This window comes from Corvus hawaiiensis, chromosome 6 (genome assembly GCF_020740725.1).
Source record: "Corvus hawaiiensis isolate bCorHaw1 chromosome 6, bCorHaw1.pri.cur, whole genome shotgun sequence".
In the NCBI taxonomy this organism is placed as follows: Eukaryota; Metazoa; Chordata; class Aves; order Passeriformes; family Corvidae; genus Corvus; species Corvus hawaiiensis.
The window spans coordinates 11,622,344-11,640,613 of record NC_063218.1 but is presented as its reverse complement, the minus strand read 5'-3'; the positions used below and the strand labels follow the sequence as shown (position 1 = coordinate 11,640,613).

General features: G+C 39.1%; 1 long non-coding RNA gene across 1 annotated transcript in view; it reads right to left on the bottom strand.

Moving 5' to 3' along the window:
• Positions 1-7,919: 7,919 nt before the first annotated feature.
• LOC125328040 overlaps positions 7,920-18,270 on the bottom strand; it is a 31,781-nt gene continuing 21,430 nt past the window's right edge. Inside the window, exons 2-3 of the long non-coding RNA XR_007204513.1 lie at positions 12,612-15,804; positions 7,920-8,606 (exon numbers count right to left, since the gene is read on the bottom strand). This is a non-coding gene — a long non-coding RNA (uncharacterized LOC125328040). The remainder of the gene's footprint in view (positions 8,607-12,611; positions 15,805-18,270) is intronic.

Here is an 18,270-nt window from a genome sequence, read left to right as displayed (position 1 = left end):
CATATCTAAAAGCATCCTAACCAACTGAATTTTAAGCACAGCAGACCTCTGCCAGTGTTCAATCAGGGTTTGAAGCTATATCTGGTCCTTTAGGAACTGTTCACGAATCACTTTGGTTCTTCAATACATAACCAAAGCAGTATTGAAGTAAAGAAACACCATGAAGAAAGATCTCTGTCTATAAGATATTTTTCTAGTCTTGAAAATGCCAATTTCTTATCTTGCCACAACAATTAAGTGTCCTGCTTTCTCCAAAAGGGGCAGTTTGCTTTTTGGATTTGCTTATAAATTCCTATGGACATTGTTAAAGTTGATCTCAGTCTAAGTGGCTGGTTTTGAAAATGGCCTGACTAGGTGGCTACTGCATTTACAAATATACTTCCTATTTATAGTTTAATTACAAATTCGTAACTAGTCGGTGTAACAAACTAAGTTGTTTCCGTGTGACCAGAATTCCCAACACTTTTTGTGCTCTCCTAGGGACAGCAGCCCAAGCCTGAGGAAGGATTCATTGGCGTAGTCTGTGAATAAACAGAGGACACAAACCAGCTCCCCTTTCAAAGGCAAAGAAAGTATTCATAGATATATCTCAGCACACCTACTGTCTAACCTTTTCATCTTAGTAATTATTGTGGGCGTTACAGAGCAGAACTGTTTCCTTTAAGAGCACTCACTTACTGACAAATGTGCTTGTCTCATTCTCCTTGCCTTTGATTCTGCCTTTTCTGCTGGACATAGAGCAGTCCCCTGCTCCACTGCTTTGTGTGAAAGTTATGCATTCTCTCCAGAAAAGGCTCAAGCATCAGCTAAGCCTTCACTAAATCATACAGACGTTTTCAGCCTCTGGACTGGTAGACTTTTGGCATTTCTCTCGGTCTGCTATTAGCCTGCTGAAGCTGGGATAGGGCTCTACTTGCAAAATGCAGTCTAAAGATTAGTGCAAGGTTTGGGCTCAGCTTTGGGCTCAGGTCTGATCATCCACACTGCAAGGTCATCCTGCATTGTCACGTTTTGCTCTCAATGCATCTCTGCTTGGATGTTTCACTGGAATTTCTTTGGTCATGTTCTACAGCTCTTACCCACAATAAATTCTGTAATGTTCTGTAGCATTACTGATTGGCAAATTGTGAGGGGAAAAACTGTGTCTTTTCTGAACACTGCGGGAAACTGAGATTAATCCTTTTCAGGTGTTTAAACTTCTCATTGTAATGTGAATTATCTAAAAACAAGAGAAACAGTGGGACCTATCTTTTCTATTTAAGACAGGTGGAAAATGTCACTATATCTGTGCGAGAAGGTTTTCTGATTGCCTGGAAAGTTTCTGCTGGGATGACAATGCCTTCATTCTCAGACACTGCTCCCTTTGTCAGCTCTCACTGCCAGGTAATTAATCCTGCTGCGCTGTTTAGGATTTGTGAGCTTCCATGTACATCATCACTTCCTGTCATGGTCTGAACCTGTCTCCAGCAGGGCCCTGCTGTGTCATGACAATAATCCACTGTATGCCTTTTGCTGTTGTCTGGCAGAAGAGACTCTTGCTCCACTGCAGTTTGGCAAGCCTATCTGTTGCCAGTACTATTCACCAGGGAACAGGGACTTGGTGGATGGAGGTGGACGGTGGCAAACAGCAGCATAAGCAGCGCAGCAGGCTCAGTTTCCCTGTTTGAACCTGGGTTCTTGCCAAAGGCTAAAATCTGTAGCTACAACCACTCACTGCCTCTTATATCTCCTTTCTTGGCTGGAGGAGGGCTCAGTGTTCCCTCATGAGTACTTCTAGCCACACCCAAGTACTAACTGTTCAGTAAATGGTTTTAGTAAAGCTTTAATTATCAGCTTATTACAATTTTAACGACTAGGAGACTGACAGAGGCTGAAGTCAGACTACCTATGATGTATTATTTTTTATAATTGTGGATCTGCTTTCTGTTCATCCAGGAAGAAGTCTGTTTACAAGCATGATATTTATAAGGTTTTATTCCTGTTCTCAGCAAGATTTATGTGAAGAATCACAAGGCGCGTCTAACATTTACTATGCAGCCAACTTGGATTAAACCTCGCATGAAAGATTTTATCTCTTGGTTTCCAAATTTGCAGAAGGTCTTACCCAAACTTGTTTTTAGTGTATAAATGCTCAGGCAAATCACTGCCTGTAACAAAAAAGATAGAAAGGCTTAGAAAATACGACCTTAGAATGGAAAAACTTTTACATGGAATACATTGGTGCAAAGAGAAAGAGAATCAATTTTTACTTGCATCTACAATGAACAGGAGAAGTAGTAATGAGGCTAAATTGTACCAAAGGAGATTTGGGATACACATTAGAGAAAACTCTCCAATGGTGGTGATAATTACCCACGAAATAGCTTACCTTGAGAGAACATGGGCTCCCCACGGTTACAGCTTTTTAAGATTGAAAAACCGTATATGAGAAGCAGATTAGATTTCCCTGTTTCTCCCTTGCTGCAGGGTAATGGACTAGATGCCCTCCTGCAGTCCTGCCTGTAACTTTATCAGCATTAGTTTGTGAGTCAGAATGAGACTACAGATTTAATTGATCACTGTGATTTTATAATCAATTTTATTTAAAATTGGTGATTTAGATGCGTTTACATAGTGCAAACATTTTCACAGAATGGTGTTCAAGCAAAGCAAATATTGCAATTCTGAAGTACATACTAGAATCAGAACTGCTGGTTTCTCTTGTTTTCTCCCTAGAAAACAATTGCAATGTTTGTTTTATGGACATTTAGATATGAGTTTGTAAGATTAGATATTTTGCTGTGAATTGCAGACTTACATTTTTTTTCCTCTAAACTATGAGAAATTTTGTGGACTGTTTAGGGCAGACCGCTAGCAAACAAATGTACATACTGTTCTTCTACGTAGAGAGCTTTTACCCTTTTGAGGCATTGCACTAAAAAATCTAAAATAAAGAGAGCAGAGATGTGTCCAAGTTTTCGGATAAAAGTTTTGAGTGTGGTTTAATCAGCTACATCAAGAAATGTTCAGATCAGTCAGTAGCTTCGTAGATTATTTTAACTGCTTTTGTATTCTGTGAATTGGCTAAATCAGATTTGCTCTTGGATAGGTAAAAAACCAATTTTTTCCATTTCTATTTATACCTCTGGGGGAGAAACTATTGCACCTGCTCACACTCACAGATAAAACCTTTCACATTTCACTAAAAAAAATTATGTACTTGTTGCATGGAAAAAAAAGTATTTGCTACATAAAAATGTTACTCCTTCAGAGGGAATTTTTTCTGCCAGCAGGGCCTTATGGTTTTGCAAAAGCTACTTTTGGAATCAGCAGTTATTTTAAAAGGTGTGCACAAGTGTGCTTATGTGTCTAAATAATTTATTTGCAGAAAGATTGTTTAAAGGACAATACGGAGCCATGTTTCAGCAAGAGATCTGTGTTAAGATGAAAATCCCAGCTGGAACACGAGAGAATCCTCAAGGATATGTAAAACATCAAAAGAAAAGCAAAGACAAGAGGGCAGGCAGAGGAGAGGATGGTTGGCAGAAGGAAAGGGAGTAAATGGACATGAAAGTTGAAATCTAACTGAAATACGATTTCAAAAAACTTCTCAAAAGAAGACCAGATGCTCAAATTTCGTGCCAAGAGTCAGAAAAAATAATCAAGTAAGAATCATGTGATTGAAAATTACAAAAATACAATGCTAAATGGCTTCAACAGCCAAGGCTGGAGAATGCAGTTCCTTCTGGATATTTTTAGAGTGTTTCTAGAAACCCTCTCTCACCAACAAATATGAGAAACTAAGAGGAATGTTGAATCAGTCAGAGAGAAGTGAGGTAGAAGCTGGAGTTGCCTTGGTGAAAGAGATTGTAGTGATCAGGAGTGGTTGCAACACTGGCAACTCTTCTTCATAGGACAATAATAAGAAAATCATGACTCCTGGAAACTGCTGAGGACATAATCAGGCCTGGGCTAGGAACTGCTATTATTAAACAGAATGTTGTTTATAATTATGAGTTGTAAAAAAAATAACCAACCAAATAAAAAGAATTAACCAAACTAAAACAAAAAACCAAACAACAGCCAAAACACAACAGGTTAAAAAGTCCTAAATAGCTCCAGGAATTGTCAATATCCAGGCTGTAGATTCTTGCACCCTAAATATATTAGCAGCCACATTTTACTGCATTGTGGCCACAACTCAGGCTATTTGCAAGGCCATAAAGGGAATTACTCACAGCCATGAGAATGGCTCTATTATGGTTATCTGAACTCAAGGGAATCCCTGGTCATAGCAAGTTTTTTTTTTTTTTTCTAGCAAGCCTTGAGGAACCTGGTTTATTTTTAGGCAGCTAAAGAGTTCAATATTGAAATCTAGGACCTGTTCATTGACCCTGGATATATTGTTTCTGTCCAGAGGCTGCATAAAATGTTAATGAGCATGTCTCTTATTTTCTCAGTAGAATAGGAAACAGTGATTTAGGCAGCTAATTTATTATCACTTACACCAGCATGCAAATGAAACTGTCCTTTTCTAAACTTAAAGTAAGAAATATCCTTAGGAAAAAAAAAGTGAATTAAACAACAACAAGAACAACAACAACAACAAAACAAACAAAAACCAAAAAAGAACCACCAAAAAAACACCCAAACCAAAACAAAAACCAAAACCAAAACAAACAACAAAAAAACAACAAAAAAACCCCATAATCAAAACTGCTACTACCTCTGTGATTGTCCTTCAGAGAGGCTCTTATTTGAAGAGGAGCATGTTTCCTGCTCATAGATTCAGGCACACTGATATGCTTCTTTCTGGCCTTTGGTACAGGTGATAATTGAAAAATTAAGGAGCTGCTGTAGGAACAGAGAAGAAGACATGAAAAGGATTGGGGAAGTAGGGAATATGAAAGCAAAGGAGGATAATGGAGAAGGGGTAAAGGAAGTGGAAAAGAAGAATTAATCCACCTAATTATCATTCAGCCCAAAGGCATGAAACAGAACTGAAATAGAGTGTTCACAATAGCACAGAGCGTAGTAGCACACCAGAAAGTATTACAGCTTGCCAGTATGTAATATAGCTCAAGTGCTAATAATGCTGAGAAGGAATTTGCTAGGAAGGACAGGCTGTGATATCTGCCAGAACTTCGTATACCTACTGAGAAACCTAGCCCACAAGTGGTGTCCAAGACAATGACTGCTGAAGATTTAAAAATTTGGTCAGGTATTTGAGACCAAATAAGACATTAGAAGTGATGAAAATATGAGGTCTCCTCTGGATATATCACTGATCTCTACCACAATGGAAATCTGCTGTTAAAAACACAGTTTAGCAAGTGAGCATCAAATCCAATAAAGTTCCACTGCTTGTATTCTTCTGCACTGTTTCCCACTGCTCCTCTGGCCCACTACAGCCTTGGTGGCTCCCAGGTCATACTGAACTCTCAAATCCTGTCTCCAACCCAGGTTAACAGGAGAGAGAAGGAAGGAGATACTCATAGCAGTGGTTTTCCATAGAAGCTGTAAAAGCATCCTAAACTACACCAAAAACATTTTTTTGTCTCATCTGTCTTACAGATGGTCTTTATCTATCCAAGTTGTGGGAGTTGACTCTAGGGAAGCTTTGTGTGGATGTTCAAGGTCAGCCAGGCCTTGTATAAACTATGGCACAGATTTCTCCCAATTCATAACCCAGCTGAAGAATTACGGATGCTCTTTCTTTGCTTGACTGTATGTAAGGTCATAGGCTAAAGGAGGAATGAAATGTGTCCATCAGGTACTTCTATTTCCTCCCTTCCTGCCATTAGTTGTCCCCACTAGGACTCTTTTCCTCCCTTAGTCCTTGCATAGCTCAAAGTAGCTCCAGGTCATAGGAGAGGGCAGCAGGAAATCCTGAAATAAGTTGCATACATGCAAAATCCTATGCCTGCATTAAACACAAAACTTTATACAGAGAGGTGGAACAGAAAGTCTGCTAACTCTGTGTGGACCCAAATTCAACACATCTGGTCTTCTGCAAAGCTAAAAAAAATGTTAAGCATGAAAGAATAATCCAATTTTGTCATTCTCAGTATCTCCCACTAAGGATATATGCAATTAATATTTCATTTGTTAATTATCAAAGGTATCTACAAACCTTTCTATTTTAAGAACATCAGAAAGATATAGTATGAAGCTATGTGACTTCTTTGTCCTGATGTAGTGTTAATTTAATTTGTCTGCTCAAAAATCTTCTACAAGACAAATGAACATGTACTGAAAAAAACATTTACTAAATTATATGATGAAAAATATAATAAGCTTTGTTCATAATTCCTATTTTATATTTACTTTTATTCCTAATTGGATAGTTCAAAGTGAAATACTAGAGGGATATTTTTTAAAAAGAATGGTGATGGAGTCATTTGTTTCTTTGATGCCTCCCCACTACTTTAGTAAGCACGTGAAAAGTGATGTTTCTACACCCAGGAGGACCTAAGAGAAATATTTGCCTTTAATAGCTTTTTGACACTCCTTTAAGTCAGCATTAAGCCTCAAATGTGGCATTTTTAGAGTCCTGCTCCCAGCCAGTCTCAAAGGAATGGATTAGACTAAAATGTAGGTCTTGTAGAAGCCTTCCCTCTGGCTTGGTTGCTCTGGTGCGTGGACATCCTCCAGCCAACTGACAGCAAAATTCCTTATCAGTTTTCATGGCAGCCCAAGCAGGTTTGGAGGTTGTGCCTAGTGCCTTGGCATGGAGAAGCTCTTCCTGTTGTGGCAGCTGGCTTGTCAAGCCTGGCTCTGTGCATCTCCTCATGCCAGTGCGTGAGTCACTGTGTGCAGTAAGAAGCATAAACTTATGGTGGAAGAAACCTTTTTTTGTAACAGGATCAGAATATGTTTTTGAATTTACCTCAATGTCTTGTGGTTATAACAGTCCACCCTTTCAGTGAGATTTAATGAAAACCTATAATATTGCTTTATATTACCTTAAGGGTTCAGCTTTTTTAATCTACAATTTGTAGAAGTGTTTTAGGAAATAGGGTTGAATAAAACCTTGAATAAACCATAACAGGAAATGTAACTAAATGTATTATCCTAGCAGTAGGCCAAGCATGTTGCATTTTAAAACACATGAGAATTCCACATGGATCATGTGCATATGAAGGCTAAAAATGAACATTTATAGTAAGGGGTTATAATTTTCTCTTCTCATAAACTGTTATTTGTTGCAGATGTGAGATGATGATATCCTCTCGTACTTGGATGACACAAATTATTTGTTGGAATATTGAATCAAAATCATTTATTTCTATAGAAAGACTGAAATTGTCTTATCACTTTATAAAAAAAATCTTTAGTAAAAAATGTTTTTGTGTTAGCTGAAGGCAGAAGAGTTATTGCAGACCATTTAGATCTTCTGTATACATTTACAAACATGAAAGCAAAAAAAAATTTCAAAACTTGGCAAGAATTTTCTCTCGTTGTGGTCCCTTTTCAGGTTTATAATGAAAATAAGAAATTTCTGAGAGCAGACATTTCTGCTTATTAGAAACACATCTTTTCCACCAAAAATACTTCATTTGAAAATTTCAGCCATCTTTAAATTATCTGATCTCAAAGGGTTATATTTTTGTACCATCTGCATGTATAGAAAGAAGGATATTACATTTTTAGCCATGTAATTTTGATGTCTGCCTGGCAAAGTACAGGAATTGTTAAGAGCATGCTGGATTTCCTCAGGAAAGAGAGACAATATCCTCAACAGCATTGTGTATTTATTAAAAGACAGAAGCAAGAATTGACTTTCTGCATCATCCAAGCCTTTAGTGTTGCAGGAGGTCCCTCCTTTTCCCTTCCTTTTTTTTTTTCCTTAAGAAAAAGAATAAGCCATTAGCTATTTATGTTTCTATTTTTCATTTCTGGAGTTGCTTTGCAGAAGACAATCGAGTTCTTTTACATCCTCAGTAGGAGAATTTATTTCACTGAGGATAATCTTGTTTCAGTCCCCCACAAGTCAGCACAGAATATAGGGATGCATTACCAGATCAAGTACTTGGCAATAAGCCTCCAGTTGCCCTAAATCAGTCATTTGAAATTCTCCATAGGTGCAAGAGAATCATAGGAAGCAAAAAAACCCCAGCACTACTCTTTGAATCTCACCCTTCCTCCACCACTCCCCTGGATGTGAGGTTTGCTGGTTGGTCCTGTTTCAACTCAGATAAATTACTTCCACAGTCATTTTGGTAAGACAACTCTCAGGCAGTCTTTATTCCCGCATGAGAAAGAAAGGAACAAAGCAACTGATGACAGTAAATGAGAAAAGCATGCAGTGCATTTAGCATTTAGAAATGCATGCGGTGCAAAATTGTGGTGTCAGTGCCCTTCCAGGAGCTGCTGTCATGAGAGGAGAGCCCTCTTCCTCTTAAAAAACCACATGCTCATATAAAGAAAATCCACCCCCACCCACCCAGTATCTTCAGGGAGGTATCCCCAAAGCAGCACTGATCTTCCTTTCTTCTTTCTCCTGTCTGGCTGCACAGCCCTCACAGCAAAGGTCCAGTCGCTCTCCTGAGCCTCTGAAGATCCACCCCTGGGTGACGATGCTGAGTCCGTGGGTGATGATGGCGAGTAAATACGCTGGGTCAGGGCTGAAAAGGTATGTATGTGGCTGATTAGCGTGTGGCACAAGGGACAGAGAGCTCTTGGTAAAACAGTCTCTGGTGCCAGAGACTTAGTGGTCAGGGTAAGAGAAAGAGGCTTCTCCCAGGATGCGGGTTCTGTTACGTTAATCTATCCCAGTTTGGATTCCCCGGTTGGCTGTCAGCCTCTACCTCTTATCACTCCCCCAGAGCTTCCCCATTGGTCCCTGTTCTCTGGTCCTGACTTTGCCCCTCCCCCAGATAAAAGTGTGAGTTTCAGGATCATGTTGGTATTTGCCTCTGCCACCTTTGACAGTGTAGCAGCAATAAATGCTCCTGCCAGAATGTACGCAAATACCCTTCTCGACTCTTTGCTACCGACTATAACACTGAACCCACCCGTGCGTCTGTGGGTGCACACAGACCCCCCTGGAGCCGGGCAGGGACAGTAATAGGCTACCATACAGGTCCCAAGGCGAAAACATGGTGCCTAACCAGGTTTTCACAGCAGAGATGGTGTAGCCAAGCTTGTCCCTCGCTCTTCTCACCAGCAGGAACAGCAGACATCTAGTGTGGCATTGTCCTTTGCTTGCATCCTGCTTCAGAAGAGCTAAGGCAGAGCTTGCTGCCTTCCAGCCTGCAGAGCATTGCAATTACAGCTTTTCCCTTTCTTTGTCCGCTTTATCTGTGTGCTCATCTGTGTGTACCTCGGGAAAGCTGACTGAAATCAAAAGTTCGCTATTCCTTCCTCCAGCCACAGTGCATCAGCTACTCAAATTAAAAGACAGACCCACTGTGAAATAGAAGGTGTTCCCCAACTTGCAGCGAGTTCTCATAAAGAAACTGTACCAATCAGTTTGATACCTGAGGCTTCCTACTAAAAGCAAATGATATTTCACAGCAGATAGCCAAGAAAACAAGGATGTATAAATTAAGAAAAATGCTCTTTATTCACCTTTTGCCTTTATGTGACCACATTTTGTGCATGGAAATATAAAGGGATTCCTTTCCTTTTAAAGGCAGACAATGAAAATACCTAGGCTTTGGCACATGAATTCTTCCAGTAATAAACCAAGGCTAATTTTCTACTTAAATTTCTATTTGAATTGAAAATGTTATTTGTACCAGAATAACGTCTTGGTAATTAGCAAAGCAATGTGCCCAGTATATGAAATTATAAGCCCACTGACGTGAACACCAAGACATATCTTTTAGTAAGAGTTGTTTTCATTTTTGGAGTAAGGTTGAATTTTATATCATTTGTTCTGCAAGAACTCTACATGGCTCTTGAAGAATATCAATCCAGGTTGTAAGTTTAGGTCATAATTAATAATTCTGAGTTCTTTCAAGGAAACCTATCATAACAACAGGTGAAGAAATGTCTTTTCCATTGGGTAGGAACTGTTTGTAGATGGGACTTATCCAGAAATTCATTTACAAAATTCCTTGCCTTCCACTAGAAATTCCAGACACATCTATGCCCTTGCCTTCTCTGAAATAGAAGTAGAGCTGGTAAATGAGTTGTAAAACTCAGATGATGACACGAGTTGTCCTTATCAACAGAGAAGGCAAACCCCAACATTACAGACGCCAGCCCTGCTGTGCAGTGTGCGGCCAAAACGCACTTAGGTTCTGCATTAGCGTGAGCTGCCTCCCTCGTGTTCTGGGAAAGTAAGGCTGGGAGGCTGTTCAGTGTTTCTGCAAACCTTTTTTAAGATAAATAGGAACTTTTCTCCTGAAATACCACTTCCCACTAGAGTGAGCCAACATATCCTTTGCATATTTCTATTTATAAATCCTACACATTTTTCCTTTTAATTATGTTTACTGGAACACATTTCACTCTGATTTCTTATGGCATCTTTCATTAGGACAGAAGGATAATAATAATATCTTTTATGTGTTCCTATGCTGCAATAACGTGTGTTTATTTTTCCTGAACTTTCTCCAAGAATTTTAATAAATCACACTTTTGCATTTACCAAACTCCATTTCCTTAAGTTTTTCCTGTAGGTTTTTCAGATTATTTATTTTTCCGTGTTGAAGGTTAAGGTTTTCTTTTTTATACTTGATGTTTTCCTGTGGAGCTATCCATCACCGAATTCCAAAGAACATGAGCCCAATCCTCATTCTGTATAAATTAGCTAATTAAGAACTATAAAATTTAAAGGAGATCATTTACACTATCATAAGACCTATGGTCTCTTTGTGTCTTTAAAAAGAGGAACAGAAAGAAGAGGGATATTTTTACATACATAGTATACTAAAAAACCCAACAACACCAAAATCCAATCCTAAATGAATAGCTTGATTTTTATCTCTGGCCAAAATATTTCCAGCACAATGATGAAAATATAGTTATTTTTTACTCCACCAACTTACACCACCCATGTTTTTTAGCCATTTTTATCTCTTGTCTGTCTTAACCCACATCTCTGACCTTCACACAGCAGCCAGCTGAGGAAACAGGAAAAACATGGCCCTCTGGCATCTGGGGAGATCTGTACAACTGCATCCTGGTTGATGATCTCTTTCCCCAAATTTTGTACTACACAACTATACCCCTCATGAAATCTCTGCGGCACACACTGCTGCAAGATGAGGAGAGTATGTGTCACCACATGGTAATGCCTACTCTGCTGCTTATACTAACAGATACTATGAATCTCCAGGCTGACTCAGCTATTTTTATTTTAAACTCAGTAATGGATTGGGACTTCTATCATTTTTTGGATTAAAACACTGGGAAATATCTAAATTATATCATCAACAATTTATAGATAAGACTAAAACTGTAAAATAACATTTGTAAAATAATGAAAGGCACTTGTATTGTCCACACAAGAGAAGCAAGAGAAAAAACTGGTGTGAATTGAAGGGGTGAATGATGAAAATTACTGTGTCTTAGTGTTCTAGTGATACTCAGATGGCAAGAGAATAGCTGTGAACATCTGAAGTAAAGATGAAAAAAATTACACTGCTGAGAAATGACTGTAATACACATCAATCCAGCTCCTGTCATCAGAAGTCAACTACTTTTCAGTTGTCAGAAAGGCATAAATGGGACATAAAATCTGGTAGATTTCTGTCGAGGACATAAAGGGATAGATCCCTTGCCACCACAATATCTGCTCCACAGAGGGCACCCTGCTGTAGCTGTCAAATTCTCAAGCTGCCAGGCCTTGAATGTAAGTTAGAAAGAATAACAGCTTTTTATTTGATCGTGGTTACTACAAGACATTCATCTGTCATTGACCAGTGTGGCATAATGTCCCTCTTGTCTCCCTGAACAATTTACACTGTCTCTTTGCCTGTTTTCTCAAACACAACATACCAGGATGAAGTTGAGTTGATATCTGAACAGCCTGCATGACTCTGAGCCCACTAAGGACACTTCCACTTGTGAGTTGGCAGCAGGTGTTTCCAAAGCTTTCCTGCCGATCAGCTTGCTTGCCAGCAGAAATGTTCACAATTTCCCGTAGCTGTGATGGACAACCTCTCTTTGGCTGTTTTAAATCATGTTCCATGAAGGGACTAACCGAGTGAGGTTGGTCCCTTTAAAAAGCAGAAGATTTCTGCTTTTCAGAGGATAGGGTTACTACTGGAAGTGGAGTGTCTGTGGCACAAGAGGAGAGTTTCTTCTAAGAGCAGTGAGCCCTCAGCACATGCATAGACTGAGAAACTCTTTAGAGGAACAGAGAGTGGAAATCTGGGGCTCTCAGATGGTAGTAATAAATACCCCAGGACCAGAAGGGATTGCTTTGTGTTTGTTGCAATTCAGAAATACTCTGTTTTGTTGGAAACCAACTATAGAAGCAACCATGTACTTGCAAGGATAGACTGGGCAGGAGTCATCTTGGCTACGTCAGAATATAAGCACAACCATGGTAAGCCAATGGTTCGTTTTGCTCCCTGCTGTGTCTCCTACATCACAGGTGCAAAGTTGCAGTAAAACTGAAAGACTATCAAAAGAATTCTGAAAACCTAAGGATTTATCAATCACATCATCCTTACCCATATTTATATTGAATTCTGGAAAGAACTGTAAAAGATTTGCAATGAAGAGCTTCTCTGTACAAAGAAAATCCATACTGACTTCTTCATTAAAAGAACCAAGGTTGACTCTTGCCAGTTAAATCAGATGTATCACATAACCATTCATTCCACCCTTTATTATAGTTTCTACTAATTTTCTCTTAATTTCTCTTCTTTAAAAACAGACTTAATGTTACCCCTGAGTCGTCAGGTACAGATGCAATTTAAGTAAAAGGGCATACACCATGATTAGTAATTCAGCTATTTCATCCTTGACTTCCTTTGGATCCCATGAGTGAATACATTCTGGTCCTGAGGATGTGTGACTGTTCATTTTTTCAGTCAGTTCCAGCATCCCTTCAGAATCACTTCAATTGACGTGTCCCCCATAAAGAATGATTTTTCAATAGGAATATCCCTCATTTCTTCTGCCATGAACAGTGATGCAGAAAAAGTTTCTACCACCTCTGAAATTGCTCTGTGTTCTCTGAGCATGTTTTGATACCCTGTCCATGAGCAGACCCTACAAATTTTCCGGCAGATCCTTTGTTTCTCATGAGTATTAATAAATACTTATTAGTAGTTTTGATTACTTTTGCTAGTTGTTTCTTCAGTGTCCTTGCTGTTTCTTCTTTGTTTGTAGACATTCAAAGGGTGTAAATATCTACATTCTTTCCCACCCAGTCATTTCCAGATTCCTCTGTTTTAAAGCAACTGGTTTAGTCCATGTTCCATTACAATCTTGTTTATTTGGGTTTTGAAACATTTCAGTCTTTGAGACATCACTCCAGGATGAAGCCCAGGCAAAGCCTTCTCAGAGAACTGACTAATGTAAGATATCTTCATAATGCTGTTATTCTTCTATATTCTATTAAAGAGTCTTATTTGATTTCCCAATTCTCCCAAGCAGCAGTCATCAGGAGTCTACCATCTGCACAGATCAGAAGGAAAAAACATGTTTCTAAGGTGCTTCAGGAATGTGTTTATTTTCAGCAGTTCCCAGTAAATAAAGAATGCTTCCAGAATTACTCTGACAAAGCAATTTATGTTTAATTAATAATTTGATTTTGTTTTCAAATTTCCAAGTAAATACTTATGTGATGCTCTTGCGTACCTGTTCTTTTTCAGATATTGTACATTTTTTGTCATTGATTCTTACACCCACCAGCCTAAATCTCAAGAGACGACATCTGTTACTGAGCTGTCTGTGTGTAAGCCTGGACTTTCATCTGAAGAAACTGCACAGGAAATCAGAGTCCACTGCCCAGTTTGTTCTTGATTGTTCTTGATGCAACATGTAAAATTTTCAGGTCTCACTGCTTTAAAAGAATACACCAAAAATACTTCACATCTATGAGTGATAGCCTACTGCATGAAGGAAGCAAATACTGAAGGATGAATTCCATTACTAGCAGGGGACAAGTTCCAGACTGCATTCTCCTCAGAGACAGTAGCTCTAATCTGGATTCCAAGGGGCAAAGGGGCAAACCCTTGGCAAGAAAAAACTGGAAATCCCATTGATCATCTCTGTTCGGCAGCGACCTCTCACGATGGCTGTCCCAGGAAACTGTTAAGATATGGAGGCTTGTGAATGTGTGAGCTCAAGTGAGATGACATTTTAGAAGCAGTTCTTGGAAACAAAATTAACCACGAGTTTCAAAAAAAATTCCAAATGTAGCATTCATTCAAAATTATTTAGTTTCCCTTCAGTCATTTATTTATACATAAACAAGCCATCCTCACTCATCCTATATATGCAGACATAAACAAATTAATTAATTGTTTTCTACAACAGCCTTAAAAAGGAAAGTGAGAGAGCGATTTTCTGCTTCCATGTACTTGGAAACTGCTAGTATAGGGACTTGATAACTTGATAACAAGAAAGAAGCAAGTCCTAAAATAGAAACAGACATAATATTTCTTTGAATTGAAGGATATGCATTAAAAATTTAATCATCCTTCACTTTACAAGGCTAACAGGAGAAAGTGTTATATCTGTAAGATAAATCATATGGTAGGGATAGAGGCCAAACAGTAACAATTTTAAAACAGTGGGTTTACCCCATTCGTGGCATGTGTTTTATTTGCCCTTGATATTCCTTTTAAAAGGTTATTCAATACTCTTTGGTAAGAATTCTTCAAATTTCCAGCCAAATTTAATTAACAGCCAGTTCCAACCAATCTGATTTGGTGCTAGTCTTGTCCTCTGTACAGGTCCTCTATTCCATCCTCAGTGATATGTGTATAGAAAGCAGCTGTTCTCAGACTGGGTTGAGCTCAGCAGTCTCTTCTGATCACACTGGTTATTCCCCAGGTCTCGCCATTTTCTTCCCTCTGAACCACACATTAATCACCTTTCTGGGTCATCATATGCAAATGAGTGGTTGGGTTGTGGGGACACTTCAAATTAAGAAGATTTTGCAGTGCCCATTCATGGATTGCTTTCTCAGCAACTGTATGTCACTGACAACAGCAATCAGTAGCAGAGCCACTATTACAGTGTGGTCTGGTCCTTCTCCTCAGTCATTTCCCATGGATGAGCTCCTGACTTTTAAAATCCAAGTACTCAAATGAACAAACTTACATGCCATTTAATTTACCTCTATCTCATTTCACCTCCTATTAATCTACTTGCTTCCTCCTGTGTTATTTCTTTTATGGAGATCTGATCTTGTCCAACTGCAACATGAGGGGTTTCCTCATCACATTTCTAATTTTCGTGCCAAATTCATTACTGAAAACAGTAAACAAGGTTAATCTGGAAAAATACTCAAAAAGAACTCCAGTAATCTCCCTCTGTCCAGCCAGATACTTTCCCTTTCTACTTTTCCTATTGCCATCATGCCTCTAACCAACTTCTTACCATGGTTACAGTTCCTGCACTTTAATTTCCAACTTTTGCACTTAACTAAATTCCCATGTGCCCCTGTTCCGGTTTCAGACAGGAACAGGGTTAATTTTTTGCAATTGCCATGAGGGGTGAGGCCAGGACCCTGTTGTTATTTGATACCACCTCACATCACTGCCAGAGGCAGGGGGAAGGGACTCTCACTCCATTCTGAGGAAAAGGGCCATCCTTCCAGTGTCACGGAAGAGCGGATCAGTATTTCCAAGCCACGACACACTGCGTGGTTGACATCCAGATAGATGGTTTCATTCCCCTTTCTGCTATCTAGAAAACCAGTTATCATATTAGAGAAAGTTATTCATTTTCTTTTTTGCAACATCTATGTTTGGTAAACCCCATAAATGTTTCCCATTTACAGTGATATACAAATTAGAAAATTCCTTTGGAGAAAATTCCATTAAAAGGGGGAGAAGGTCTTCATTACTGAAAAGCAGGTCAAACTGGTGAGTAGAAATACTCATGTAGACTAAAGAGAAACACAAACTCAAGTCTTCATTGTTTCATCTCTAACATGCATGTGTACACTTTGCTTTGACATTGTTTTGAGCCAATTTGAACTGAAATTCCAAGGAGAGCCAAACTTGTTAACAGCAAATAAACAGAGGGAGGGAAGATCCAGGAGTGTTACACAGGGAAATTGCCTGTTGCTAAGAGCTGTTCTTGTCAAGGGAATAGAGATTTGCAAAGCACATCCCTCCCTGTGACAGGAACTGATGTATATTCCCAAATCTCTTGAAGGATAGAAATAAATTACATCTGATCTAGATGGATACATTATATATTTGCTCACTTACATACATTTTGAAAAGAATTAGTATAGAAGTTTAAATAAAAATGGGCAAGTAGGTACAGAGGCTGGTACAAGACTCTTGTTTTGAATACCTATGTTCTACAGCAATACAAAGTATTATTCTCATCCTTAATAATAATAATAGTAATAATAATGATAATAATAATATCATAAGCACTTCTATAAGAAAGTACAAAATTAAAGATAAAAGTCATCTTTGTCTTGTAGCAAGCTGCAACATAAGGTAAGGCATATGGAAAATGCCTCAAAGACTCAGTAAAACCCTTAAAGGCATATATCTAGTGTGATCTGTATTTGAGAAACCAGTATTTCTTTAAAGAAAGTTATCTCTGGGAGATAATAAGCTGCTGGTGAAGTATTTTTCCTTTCTACACCAGCTGAGGTAGTTGGTCATGGTAGGGAGAGCAAGAGCTGCCTATTTCATGTGTCAAATACAGAAGAGTTTATCCGCCATTCTAAATCAGACCTCAGGCGTATCTATACATGTTTCTGATGCCTACCCACTTATAGATCTCAGCATTTTTCACCCCAGGGAAAGTATTCTTTCTGCTGCAATGTGAATACAGTTCTGTCCCTACATCTATAAGCCACTGTTGATTTCCTCAGGTATTTTATTTGCAGCATTAGAAATTAAATGACCCCTCTTGGAATTTCAAAGAAATAAATAAATCCCCATCTAGTTCATCCAATCCCTCTTCAGAAAAGAACCATAACCTCCTTTTCAAACAAATGCTATATTCTGAGCAGCAGACCTCTGTCACTTCAGATGAGCTGCACCTCTCATCTTGCAGAGGTCAATGCAGTGCAGTGAAATGACAATGGCTGACTCTCTTATGTTATTTTTTTTAGAGTATCATCATCCCACAGCAGCCAAACAGCAAGGCTGCTCAGAGCAGTATTCCATACTGGGTAACACATTGTCATGGCAACCAAACAAATGGGTCATCCCACTCCTGCTTGCTTCCATTGTTGCACAGTGTGTGAGAGAAATCACAGCACGAGCGGGAACGTGTCTTTGTGCTTCTGTGAGACTGAGCCAAGTTCCCTTCCCAATCTGCTCTTGGGCACAGTACCTCTTGGAGAAGCACTGGGCCTGTGTGCCTGGATATGCACAGGTCCATGAGCTCAGTGGGTAGACAAGGACTCAGGAGCAAAAGCAACTCCCAGGAACCAGTAATGATCTCCTCTTCTCCTATATATTACTAGATAATAGCGAGGAACACACTACTAAAACAATGGCAATAAAGTGGGGATGGCTGAGCCAAGTGTCATGATGGAATACCTGAGCAACATGGTGATTCAGTGGGACAAGTGGATGAGGGAGTTACGTGAGGATTGTGGTGTGTCTGTTGAACACTGCTTTCTTCCAGCTATGTCTGTCCAGTGCTTTCCTCACTGCTCCAGTCTTGCTCTTGTTCTCCTTCCTCACAGTTCTCATTCCCATTCTTTTCTGTGTTCTGTAATAACCCTTTGCCAAAACTTCATCTTCTGATCCTGTGGTCCTATGGGCTCACACCCACCCTGCCACTCTCCATAGGTCCTGATAGGACAGTTTCTGAATCACCCATCTTTCACACTGCAAGATACATTCTCTCATAGGGCTTTGCTTTCAGGCAGATGAGAACTTAATCAAGTTTACAGCTATTCCAGCTGGAATTGTGTGTGCCAGACATCTGGATGAAGAAATTATTTTCTTGAAGTTTACATAATTACTGTCAGCCAAAATTCATAAAATGTTTCCAAGATTTGGGATAAGGTTGACATGGGCATGGGCCAAAATTATTGTAATTATTAAAAAATTTAAACAAATTTCACACATGTTGCCCTATCCCTATGGTACAGAGCAGGGATATGCAGTTTATCAAGACATGCTGCAGTTTTCTTCAGAGCACCCTTCCTTTTTACTTATGAATATCTGT